The sequence below is a fragment of the Macrobrachium rosenbergii genome, chromosome 23, assembly GCF_040412425.1.
Source record: "Macrobrachium rosenbergii isolate ZJJX-2024 chromosome 23, ASM4041242v1, whole genome shotgun sequence".
Lineage (NCBI taxonomy): Eukaryota > Metazoa > Arthropoda > Malacostraca > Decapoda > Palaemonidae > Macrobrachium > Macrobrachium rosenbergii.
Window position 1 is genome coordinate 49,812,780 of NC_089763.1, and position 14,376 is coordinate 49,827,155.

Consider the following 14,376-nt stretch of genomic DNA (forward strand, 5'->3'; position numbering starts at 1 on the left):
TATATATATATATATATATATATATATATATATATATATAGATATTATATTAACTCATCTATCTGTCTATCTATCTATGTATATATATACAAATGTAGTGATGTAAAGAAAGATTAAATAGGAAGCATAAGAATAGAATCTTAAAAAGAGAGAAGTGGAAAAAGATAAATTATAAAGTGATGATAAGAATAGAGAGAAGAAGAGAGTAGAGAAGAGAGAGAGAGAGAGAGAGAGAGAGAGAGAGAGAGAGACAACAATTAAGCCTTGGTTGTTATGCATTACTGAGGCTAGACATGTCGAGTAAGCTAAAAGCAGGATACCATCTTTACATGAACTCAAAACAGTGAGCGAGTGTATCGCGCCCAGGGCCATAAAACCGATCATAAAATCTTGAACCTGTGCCCTCGCGACTGAGCTGACCGAGCATAACCTATAACCTCGTCAGGAGTCAACGTTCCAGCCATATCTATAACCCCGCCTTCAATAGGAGGCGTTTACACGAATTTCCATGAAAAGGGGCGGGACAAAGAAAGTCGTTCACCATTTCTCCAACTAGACATTCTAGGGAGGAGCCATTAACAACTCCTCCTGAGGTCATTTCCAATCAAATCTTCTAAGGAGAGATTTTGACAACACCCACAACTGTCCTTCCCAATCAAGCTGTTCAAGGAGAGGCCTTACAGATAATATCTTCCAATGAGGTAACTTCAAGGGAGGAGATGGAAGATAGCAAGGAGAAGCAAGGGTTCCAGAGAAGAACGAAGCCAGAGAAGGAGAATTTGAGTTGCTAGTCACCAGCACGAGAAGACGCAGTATTTCCCCCCAGCTTCCGTGGTCCCAACCAGACTCTTAACCAGATTCTGTCCGCCGGCTACTTAACCCTACTCTGACCATGGGCTACTTAACCAGACAGAAACTGAACTTCGACTAGCAAGAGTGGTTTTCAAGAGAGTAAAACTGTAACCATAATTGTACTTGTGTATGTAATTAACTTTCATCATTAAAGTAAGAAGATACCCATTTCGTCTCCATTACGCCTTTCTGAGAGATATAATTACATTTAATATAAATCCCTTCTAAATAATAGACTTGTGAGCTGTTGACTTTGAGGAGACGCTGTGGATGAATACGTCGCTGACTTAGAGGAAAGACGCAGGTAAGAACGGAACAATAATATGTCACACGAGTTATGAAAATAAACTTGTGCACGACACATATATCTACTAGCTGACCAATGTGGCGCTGCCCGGGGAAACTTTGAATGACAGTCGAACATTTACCTTAGTAAGGGAGTATCCTATGGTGTGGTTTTGATTAATATGTCCCCCAGTAAACTGGAACACTCCCCATTAAATCAAAACACACCCTCCACTAAACCTGAACACATTGTCCACTAAACCTAAACACCCCTACCACCAAACCGATACACTCCCCTACTAAACCTAAACACACCCCCACTAAACCTAAACACACACCACCCTCTAAACCTATACACACCTCTAAACCTAAACACACACCACCCTCTAAACCTATACACACCTCTAAACCTAAACATACCCATACTAAACCTAAATACCCCCTAAATTTAAACACCCCCATTAAACTTAAAAACAAAACACACACACACTAAACCTAAACACACACCCACTAAACCTAAACTATTCACCACTAAGCACAAACATCCCTCCCACTAAAAACTAAATGCACCTCCCACTAAACCTAAACACATCCCCACTATACCTAAACTAACCTCCACTAAACCTAAACATACCTCTCACTAAACCTAAATACGCACCCAATAACCCTAAACACATGCCCCCTGCTAAAGCTAAATACAGCCCCCTCCAAACCTAAACACACCCTCACTACACCTAAAAAGACCCCCACTAAACCTAAAAACAACCCCCACACTAAACCTAAACATACCCCTCAACAAATCTAAATGAACCCCAAAATAAATTTAAACACATACTCCATGCTAAAGCTAAACCCCCCCACCAAACCTAAACACACCCTCACTAAACCTAAACACATCCCCTGCTAAACCTAAACACACCCTCACTAAACCTAAACATGGCCCCCTGCTGAATCTAAACACACCCTCACTAAACCTAAACACGCACCTTGCTAAACCTAAACACACCCTTTCTAAACCTAAACACGTCTGCTGCTAAACCTAAACACACCCTCACTAAGCCTAAACACACCCCCTGTTAAACCTAAACGTACCCTCACTAAAAAAACACGCCCCCTGCTAAACCTAAAAACACCCTCACAAAACCTACACACGCCCCCCTAAACCTGAACACATCCCCACTAAAGCTAAACACACCCTCACTAAACCTACACACACCCCCTACTGAACCTGAACACATCCCCACTAAACCTGAACACATCCCCACTAAACCTACACACGCCCCCTGCTGAATCTGAACACATCCCCACTAAACTTGAACACATTCCCACTAAACCTGAACACATCCCCACTAAACCTAAACACACCCTCACTAAACCTACACACGCCCCCTGCTGAACCTGAACACATCCCCACTGAACCTGAACACATCCCCACTAAACCTACACACACCCTCACTAAACCTACACACGCCCCTGCTGAACCTGAACACATCCCCACTAAACCTGAACACATCCCCACTAAACCTAAACACATCCCCACTAAACCTAAACACACCCTCACTAAACCTACACACACCACCTGCTGAACCTGAACACATCCCCACTAAACCTGAACACATTCCCACTAAACCTAAACACACCCTCACTATACCTACACACGCCCCCTGCTGAACCTGAACACATCCCCACTAAACCTGAACACATTCCCACTAAACCTGAACACATCCCCACTAAACCTTAACACACTCACTAAACCTACGCACGCCCCCTGCTGAACCTGAACACATCCCCACTGAACCTGAACACATCCCCACTAAACCTGAATACATCCCCACTAAACCTACACATGCCCCCTGCTGAACCTGAACACATCCCCACTAAACCTGAACACATCCCCACTAAACCTGAATACATCCCCACTAAACCTGAATACATCCCCACTAAACCTGAACACATCCCCACTAAACCTACACATGCCCCCTGCTGAACCTGAACACATCCCCACTAAAGCTGAACACATCCCCACTAAACCTGAATACATCCCCACTAAACCTAAACACACTCTCACTAAACCTACCCACGCCCCCTACTGAACCTGAACACATCCCCACTAAACCTGAACACACCCTCACTAAACCTACACACGCCCCCTGCTGAAGCTGAACACATCCCCACTAAACCTGAACACATCCCCACTAAACCTACACACACCCTAAACCTACACACACCTCACTAAACCTACACACGCCCCTGCTGAACCTGAACAAATCCCCACTAAACCTGAACACATCCCCACTAAACCCTGAACACATCCCTAAACCTGAACACATAAACCTAAACACATCCCCACTAAACCTACACACGCCCCTTGCTGAACCTCAACACATCCCCACTAAACCCGAACACATTCCCACTAAACCTAAACACACCCTCACTATACCTACACACGCCCCCTGCTGAACCTGAACACATCCCCACTAAACCTGAACACATTCCCACTAAACCTGAACACATCCCCACTAAACCTAAACACACTCACTAAACCTACGCACGCCCCCTGCTGAACCTGAACACATCCCCACTGAACCTGAACACATCCCCACAACATTTTGATAACCGTACAAGCTACGCTCAACTGCTGTGAATGGACTAACGAAAAAAATGGCACAAACCATGGTCAGGCATGCACCCAAGGAAGTTTAGTTATCAACAATTTATAACATAACTCAGCTGAATAATAGAGAGGCATAATTATAAAGGTGTCATTTCTTACCTTATAAAAATATATATGATGCAATCATCTATTATACACTGAAATTACAAATGGTCTGTGGGATCATTTTGCTATTTTTCATCTCGTGAAAATGTGAAGCATTAAAAATGTTATTATTTACCATATATTCACATCGGCCTTTATGGATTTGGAAAACTGTCAGTTGCTAGATCATGAGATATTAAGCAATACCATTTCGGAATGAAAATACACAAGGACTCTAGAAAAACTGTACCTGGATTGAAAGAACACCTAAATTTTGAGAGAGAGAGAGAGAGAGAGAGAGAGAGAGAGAGAGAGAGAGAGAGAGAGAGAGAGAGAGAGAGAGAGAGAGATTGTTGCAATAACATATTAAGTTACTCAATAATCTCTCTGTTGTTATTCAATCAACTTTCATTGGTGTTTATGACGAAGGATTTTATTTAGTCGACTTCGCATGCTTCCTGTAGTGGAATGGTTACCCAAGTTCACAGATCACGAGTTAACGTTAATGTAAAAATAACATTATTGTAAAGATGAACAGGCATTAAATATTTCATGTTAGTTTGTGTGCTGTAGTAAATTTTGTATACATTTAATGCGTGAATACTTTAAAAAGTTTCATAACAAAAAAGAGTAAAAATGTACACAAACTGTACTTAGGCTCCAAATTCTTCATAAACCCGTGCACAATAGAATGTCCCCCTCTCCCCGCCCACTTCATATTTCTATCAATACATCTGAAGACGAAGAAGCTAATATCAACAACCACCTCCTCCCAATACTTCAGACGGGGTTGAACAACGAGCTTTTACCGAAATTTTCCTTATTTTTCTCTTTTCTTGGGTAGATCAAAGTATCAAGTGCCTACATTTCCAATTACATTTCAATCTGAACCCTACAACTGCAATCATTTGGGTCATACAACAACTGTATTTCGCTATCAACTATAGTCATACAAACATAGAGCAATTTCTTATGTTCTGCAAAAACATTACCTACATACAATGTATATCCCGGAGTGATAGGGGAGACGTGACACAGCCACCCACCCCCTGCAAACCGGTTTGTTCGCCCCTTAGGTAGGGAAACGGGATGGTAGGGGAGACATCCACCCTCCTCCTACAAACCTGTTTGTTCGACCAGGGTGAGGGAGGGGTAGGTAGGGGATCGGGAGGGTAGGGGCGACAGCAGCGCCATTCCAGCGCGCGTAGCGCGTGCTAACAAGCTCGCAGTCATATAAGACTCAAATCATATAAGACTCATTATTATTATTAATATAATTATTATTATTATTATTCAGAAGATAAACCCTACTCATATGGAACAAGTTTACAGGAGCCACTGGCTTGAAAATTCAATCTTCCAAAGAATATGCTGTACATTTGTAAGAAATGACGGGACGAGAGGAAATACAGAAAGAAGGGAATTACTTTAGTACAAGATGAATTCTTTGAGGGTAGTAATGCACTGCATCTTCGCTGGAACTTTTGAGGTTCTAGTTGCACAACATAATACGTATCTGTTAGCAACAAGAGTTGCACTTACAATGTTGCAACCAGAGCCACACTTACAATGTTAACACTGCCTGCTTTTGTCAGAACCTGTTAATACGTCCCTCTTATGCCGAAACCTACTCAGTAAATACATAAATACGCCAACTCTCCGTATTATCTAAAATTAACTGCATTTGCAGCTTCATCATATGAAATCAAAACTAATGATAAATAGCACGACTGTTAATATTCACATTATCTTTCAGAATGAGAAAAAAAACCATGAGCTAATTTTCTAGGCTTTTATTTATATATATCAAGGCATGACGCTGACCACTAAGGGTACCTGTAAACAACCACAGGAATTCTCATATTTCATTATTAAAAACTCTTTGTCTTCAAACACTTTTGGTTCTATGACTATATAATCAAAACTATGTCACCTTCAACTATGGATAACCTTAACAAAAATGGCTAAAACGAAACGTAAATAACAAAGCCATTTTCTCTGCTCTAGTCAAATCCATCCCCAGGAGCTAATTTTGTATAAAGTATTCATAACAAATTAATACGAATTGGACGTCACATGCCAAGACAGCTAATAAATTATTCCACTAACCATTCGTATTTCTTGATCACAACCCACCCACAGCAAAGCGAAGGTTGTCTTCTTCATTTAAAATTTTAAAAAATAAACGACTGACGTTTCTATGGGCTTTTACAACACCAATCACTCACTTTGATGCTACGAACAAATTCCACCTCACAAAATCTACGTTCTTTTGTACCAAATAAGGACGATATTGCCAGCAACAAAGGTAGCTGATGAATAATGATGGTACTTCATGCTCATAATGGAAAACATCCCTCGTAATCTTGAAGACTTCATAAAGTAATCAGACCCACGTCGATCATATTTAGATCTGTTTATAATTTATGGATGAATACGGGCAATCCTATCCCATTCGTTCTGTAATTAATAGTAGCAATTTATAAATGTGTAATTTCTACTTTTCGCCGGGTAGAGACGTTAACTGGCAGCAATGACAAATGCATTTACAAATCTAAATTGCTACTTACTTTACAATTTCGATTATTCTTGAAAGGCTATTAATATTACAGATTTGGCTGAAAAACATTTTGTAGCATTACGATATGTGACATTACTTTTAAAGATCAATAACGCTAATTAAGTTCGTGAAGCGTTTGACTTTACGTGAGTAACAATTTGTTGACTTTCTAATGTTAATAAGACGAAGCTTGCCAGACTAATATATGATGTGCGTTGATTTAACTGACTATTAGTAACTAAACAACTTCGTAAGGTTCAATAATAAGAAAAATGTTTTAGTTTAAATGGTACCACATTCTCCCCTTGAGGGAACAGTATAAACAAGTCTTTAAAAACAGTTTTAATTTACGAAATGCTGTCAGGGATCAAAGCAAAAGGAAAAATTTGAAAAAGATCTGTACTCGAGGGACATCTCTCTCTCTCTCTCTCTCTCTCTCTCTCTCTCTCTCTCTCTCTCTCTCTCTCTCTCTCTCTCTAAGGCTACCTTTTTCATCCACTCCATGAATTGAACCGGTAGCTATTCATTTAGTGATTTTATGGAAACAGGCGTCTCAGCAACCATGGTCACCGACGTCCTTACAAGCCCCTTTCACTGGATATTATCTTCCTTAAAAAATACAAGCAAATTTTATTTCCAGACCCTTATTCAACAATCAACCTCAATTGACCGTCATAACAGACAGGGATGATAATCGAACAGGGCAAAGACGTCTGTATGATTTTCCAATGGCAGGTCAGCTAAGACATTCTATAACTAGATCTGTGAGAATGATGTCGGTTCATATTCTGGACAACAAAGAAGGGTTGAAAATATGGGTTAATGACTCTAGAAATGAAAAAAATAAATAAATAAATAAATAATAATAATAATAATAATAATATAATAATAATAATAATAATAATAAAAATACAGTAAACCTTGCATAACCTTTGCGAGCTGGTTTAACTCAAAATCAGTTGCAATTAGAGTCAAAAATTATTTACAGCCGTCGATTACGTTAGTGTCGTACTCGAATGATAAGACTGACAAGGGTTGAAGGTAGTTTCCAATATATATATATATATATATATATATATATATATATATATATATATATATATATATATATATATATATATACTAACTGACCAACCCGGCGCTGCCAGGGGAAACTCCGTAGAACTTAGACACGTTTTCCTACACCTTGTACCAACTGTCCCTTGTATCCATGCATTACTGTTTTCACTGTTCCATTTATCCAGGTATTACTTCGGTGACTGATCCTTTTATCCAAAAATTACTGTAATGACTGTCCCTTTTATCCAAATATTACTTTGCTGACTGTCCCATTTATCCATATATTACTGTGGTGACTATTCCATTTATCCAGGTGTTACAGTGATGACTATCCCTTCTATCCAGGTATGACTGTCCTGACTGTCTACTGCTTGTCCCTTTTATCCAGGTATTACTATACTGACTGGTGACTGTCCCATTTATCCAGATGTTACTGTGTTGACTGTCCCTTTTATCACTCTACTGACTTTCCCATTTGTCTAAGTAGTGCTGTGCTGACTCTCCCTTTTATCCAGCTAATTACTGTGGTGACTGTCCCATTTACCCGTGAGTTACTGTGCTGACAGTCCCGTTTATTCAAGTATTACTTTTCTAACTGTTACTTTTATCCTGACATTACTGTTGTGACTGTCCCTTTTATCCAAGGTATTACTGTGGTGGCTGTCCCTTTTATCCAGGGATTACTGTGGAGATTGTCCCTTTATCCAGGTATTACTGTGGTGACTGTCCCTTTTATCCAGACATTACTGTTGTGACTGTCCCTTTTATCCAGGTATTACTGTGATGACTGTCCATCTTATCCAGACATTACTGTGGTGACTGTCCATCTTATCCAGACATTACTATTCTTTCTGTCCCTTTCATCCAGGTATTACTGTGCTGACCATCCCTTTTATCCTGGTAATACTATGGTGACGTCCATTTTATCCAGGCATTAGTGTGGTGTCTGTCCCATTTATCCATGTATTACTGTGCTGACTGACCATTTTATCCTGGTGGTATTACTAAGGTGACTGTGCCATTTAACCAGTTATTACTGCACTGTATGTCCCTTTTATCCAAGTATTACTGCGCTGACTGTCCCTTTTATCCAAGTATTACTGCGCTGACTGTCCCTTTTATCCAAGTAGTACTGTGGCGACTGTCCACTTTATCCAGGTATTACTGTGGTGACTGCCTATTTTATCCAGACATTACTGTTGTAACTGTCCCACATGTATAACCGTGCTGAGTGTCCCTTTTATCCAGGTAATACTGTGTTGACTGTCCCTTTTATCTAGGTACTACTGTGGTGACTGTCCATTTTATCAAGATATGACTGTAGTGACTGTCACATCTAACCCCCACTAAACCTAAACAAATCCCCCAAAACCTAAATACTTTCCCTTCTAAACCTAAACATACCCCCTGCTAAACCTAAACACATCCCCACTATACCTAAACAAACCCCTAAACCTAAACACAAACCTAGATACAGAATTATTCACAGGAAAGAAAAGCATTTTCAATAATATATTTCTATGGTATCAAGTACATGAAATGGGGTATGGTAAACCCACAGGGTTTATTTACCACATAAGTTACAAAGGGAAGGGAGAAGGAGGATGGGGAAGGGGAAGGAGGTACAGATTTGAAACCTACCCTATTGTCCAAGTTGGGTCAAATGATGGCCACGTGCCAAATTTTGTCTATATAGGTCAATTGGTTACCAATTAAGAAAAACCAAACAAAGGGGAAGGGAAGGAGAAAAGGAGTCAGGATGGGGTTTGAAACCTCACCCTATTATCTTAGTTGGGTCAAATGACTGCCTGCTGCTGCTGCCACTGCCGCCACATGCCAAGTTTTGTCTAGATCGGTTAAACAGGTACCACATAAGTTACAAAGGGAAGGGGAAGAGGACGGGGAAGGGGGTACTGGTTTGAAACCTACCGTATTACCTAAGTTGGTGGCCTCGTTCCAAATTTTGTCCAGATCAGTCAAGCGGTTACCACATACAGTAAGTTACAAAGGGGATGGGGAAGGGGAAGGGGATGGGTTTGAAACCTACCCTATTATCTAAGTTGGGTCAAATGGTGGCCATAAGCTACGTTTTGTCTATATCGGTCAAGAGGTTACCACATACGTTACATAGGGAAGGGGGAAGTGGGTATGGTTTTGAAACCTATCCTATTATCTAAGTTGGGTGAAATGATGGCCACATTCAAATTCTGTCTAGATCGGTCAAACGGTTACCACATAAGTTACAAAGGTAAGGGGGTAAGGGGAGGAGGGAAGGGGAAGAAGGAAGGGGAAGGGGGAAGGGAAGGGGAAGGAGAAAGGGTAGAGGTGTGGGTTTGAAACCTACCTTATTATCTAGGTTTGGTCAAATAATGGACATACGCCAGATTTTGTCAATAGTGGTCAAGCGGTTACCATGTAAATTACAAAGGTAAGGGGGAGGGGGAAGGAGAAGGGCTACGGGTTTGAAACCTAACCTATTACCTAATTTGGGTCAAATGATGGCCAAGTTTTGTCTAGATCGGTCAAGCAGTTACTACATAAGTTAAAAAGGGAAGGGGGAAGGGGGATGGGGAAAGGGAGAAGGGGGATGGGGGAAGGAGATGGGGAAGGGGGTACGGGCTTGAAACCCATCCTATTATCTAAGTTGGGTCAAATGATGGCCATATACCAAATTTTGTCTAGACTGTTCAAGCGGTTACCACATAAGTTACAAAGGGAAGGGGGATGGGGGAAGGGGGATGGGGAGGGGAAGGAGAGGGGGGTATGGGTTTGAAACCTACCCGATTAATTAAGTTTGGTCAAATTATGGCCATGTGCCAAATTTTCTCTAGATCAGTCAAACGGTTACCACATAAGTTACAAAGGAAAGGGGAAAGGAGGATGGGGATGGGATGGGGAAGCGGGTAAGGGTTTGAAACCTACTCTATTATCTACGTTGGGTCAAATGATGGCCACATGTCAAATTTTGTCCAAATCGGTTAAGCGGTTAACACGTAAGTTACACAGGGAAGGGGGAAGGAGGATAGGGGAAGGGGAAGGGGTACAGGTTTGAAACCTACTGTTATCTAGGTTGGGTCAAATGATGGCCACGTGCTGAATTTTATCTTGATTGGTTAAGCGGTTTCCACATAAGTTACAAAGGGAAGGGGGAAGGGATGGGAAATGAAGGATGGGGAAGGGGGAGGGGATGAGCCAACGTGGCCATCATTTGACCAAATTTAGATAATAGGGTAGGTTTCAAACCTACCCTATTATCTAAATTTGGTCAAATGATGGCCACGTGCCAAATTTTGCCTAGATCGGTCAAGCGGTTCGGATTTCTATAGCGCACAAACTTATGGACACATACAAACATTCGCTTTTACATATTTAATATATATTATACCTGTTTGGATTATGGCAAAAATTCATTTGTGACCCTTACATAAGAATACAAAATATTAGGCGATCATCCTCATATATGAAACAAGTTCACAATAAAACAAAAAACCGCTGTAACTTCCGTTCAACAGTTCAGGAAAGTGCACATCAAGGACTTGGTGTGGGTAAGCATGCACACGTACACATTCGTCCACGATTTCGGTGATTCATCAGGCACTATCCGTCTGTTGCCATACAGACAGTTCCTCAAGCACAGACACTTCCCCAACAGATTAAGTATCTGAAACCCATAGGCTACATGTCGTTCGATTACACTATTTTGACATATAAGGAAAAACAAAAAAAAAAAAAAAAACTTTAGCAATAATAATGTGACATAAAATTCTGTAACTCGGTCCATTTACTGGGTTTCAATGACATTTGTTGGTAAACAACCAGTTCTCTTTAAGTTATTTTACCCTCTAAATGTGATATCAATGGTCTACGCCTAAATCTCTACGAAGTAAAATTGTACCCTTGCCTACAACAGGTTCGCTAAAAATCAGTACAAATGCACATTTTAGGTTAATGAAAACTTATCGATGCAGTCTCAGTTATTAAAATCACACCATTGAGGATACTCAAATTATTGAAAAAATAACATTGCAACCACTCAGGTTAATAAACCATATGCTGGCTCATCCCTTCAGTTTTATAAAAAAAAAAAAATACACTAATCAATATACCAATACCTCATGAGGGTGATCAATAAGTACCCGAGAACTCGTCAGATTTCTTAAAACGAAAGGCAAACGCAACACGGGCCCCCCCCCAAAAAAAAACTAGGCCTAGGGCAAACCTGGTAACGATAAAATGAGTCCGGAATGATATACTATGAAAAACCTACAGACGACCTGTCAGTACACTGAGATAGCCAATGGATGATTCAGTAGTATGTCACACAAAAAGCCAGTGGACAAATATGCAACATGGCTAAATTGATTAAGGGCGAAGTGGCATATAGGTAGAAATGGTTATGAATGAACTGGCAAAATGCTGTAGCAGAGGCATACACGATCTGGGACGAGAGGGATGGCGGGGGGGCGGGGGCGACCCTCTGCACTTTACCTTCCAGCAGACAAACACCGTCTAAATTACATCAAATTCTAACGATAACGCTATTACTACTACGACCCTGTCAGGTAATATTACCGTTCATGGGCTTTGGTGCACCTCGTGTTGTGTCTCAAGCCTTTCCACACCCTTTACTCTCAAAGAGAAAAAAAAAAAAAAAATTTAAAACCCTGAACACGGCTTCGTTTCCGCACACTTCCTTTCCAACCATTTATTTGTGCATTGCTTTAACCCGTCAAACATGCCCAACCCAAGATCAAAGATTATCCTTTCCTTGATCCTTTGTCAGTCAAAGGTGGAGAAACGTGGAAATGTGGCCTCCGGTGTGGAAGTTTTCATGCACAAGCCGATCGGGTGCAGAAGTGGCGTGTTCATTTTACGGCCTGCTACACCAAGTGTGGGAAAGAGATTCCACACTCTATTTAGGGGTTTATTGTAGTAAAAATATACTCTTCTTTCATAAGATTCATTTACCTATATCCTCGGTCATTTGTTTATATATATATATATATATATATATATATATATATATATATATTTACATATATATAATAATAATGAGTGAATAAAGATCCATCAAAGAATGGCTGTTTATAACGGATTATGAAGCCGGAAAAGTCTATCGATCGATGTCTTTGACACTTCGAATGCAGACGGCAACAGAATGACAGCTTTAGGTTCCATCTAATTAAGGTAACTTAAAATTTTAAATCTGCTTAAGATTGTTTTAATAAATGTAACAAATTATTGTGATTAACTTGATAAGGGAAGTTCTAAGCAAAGTGATATTGTAACAGCATTTAATGTTTAGATCTATATATATAATAATAACTTGATAAGGGAAGTTCTTGGCAAAGTGATATTGTAACAGCATTTAATGTTTAGACCTATATATATATAATAATAATAATATTATATTATCATTTAACGCTGTAGCATGTCCAGAGACCCAAGTAATGATATACATTTAGGTTTTCCTGTTAGCATATGTTTGCGGGAAACCATCTTTAGACTGCGAAGGAACGCATAAATTGTTATATATACGTCAGATTTTACCGATGGTTAAATGAATTTAAAATTTTGGCGTGCATGGAAGTCAGTAGTGTGGAAATGTGTCAACACTGCGTTCGGGGGTGGGGGGAGAGGGGAAGGTAAGATACATGCCGAACCTCTCCCATGACTAACGAGCTGTCAGCTCTCTGGCTCATTTTCAGTAAATGCACTCAGCCTTCATGTGTTAACGGACTGTTTCGAAATAGGATCGTAAATACTGCCCTAACTAATGGAAATTGTTGTATTTACACAAATTTAAAAAAATTAATTCCTAATATGATAAGCCACTGTTGATTATTAAGGTTTAATAATGATTGTACATCCTTGTAACTAGTAGGCTATATAAATTTTTACACGGGAGCTACCCACTTGACGTAAGTTTACAAGTGCATCTAAAACGTATTTGAAGATGCTTTGCATACCATACCCTACACAACTTCGGCTGCGGCCCAACTCAGTTCATTGCATAGGCCTACAAAGTATACAACTCGCTGCTTAAGTTAAAAGCAGCACTAAAACAGAAAAAATGACATGCAAACCCCCGCTCTATTTCAAGCAAAGGAACCAAAGCAAAGGAACCAAAACCACATAGGCTTACGGGACATCTATGACAGTATAAAAAGCAATCACCTGTCGATTAAACCAACACAACATACGACATAGAGGCCCGAGAGAAGTACACAGGCCTAGAGCTAGGCATTGCAACCGGTTTCGCACCACATGGGCCTAGGCTTCTTGCTCAGCGTTAACCACGCCAGCAGCGATTACATAATCTAAAATTAATCTAACGAAAAGACAGACTGTCCCAAAATCACACAATATATAAAGTTAAATGCGTAATACGCCAATGAAACATCATCGCTGAACAATGTCACCAATCTCACCTTCTTGTGACGACTTCCCTCGCGAACGTGCACTCCGGTTGATCGTTGTTTTCTTAAACGAACCTGTATTCAAATGATTCTTCAGTCGCCAGACGTCGAAAATACCGCGTAAAACGTTAACACTAAACTCAAAACGAAAAAAAAGTCACTTTCACCGATCAAACCATAATACTACCGCGATTGCCAGACATCGTACACCCATACGTCTTCCACGTGTCTGGAGTAGAGCGTTAATGACATTTTTGGAACTTGGAAGGCAGTCTTGGCATTCGATGATGATTGATTCATCTTAATAAAAGGTTTTTAATGTATTGTATTTATTTTTTGTGTATTTTATTTATTTTCTTTCTTTATATAACGCAGTCATCTAGAAAATTAAATAAACTAGAGATAAAGAATAGCAGGATCGGTTAATGTTAATTTCACTTAGA

At 40.0% G+C, this 14,376-nt stretch overlaps 1 long non-coding RNA gene across 1 annotated transcript in view; it reads right to left on the minus strand.

Moving 5' to 3' along the window:
• Nucleotides 1-14,376, minus strand: part of LOC136851604 (uncharacterized) — a 481,793-nt gene extending 467,417 nt beyond the window's left edge. The window contains exon 1 of the long non-coding RNA XR_010856926.1: nt 13,946-14,376. This is a non-coding gene — a long non-coding RNA (uncharacterized lncRNA). The remainder of the gene's footprint in view (nt 1-13,945) is intronic.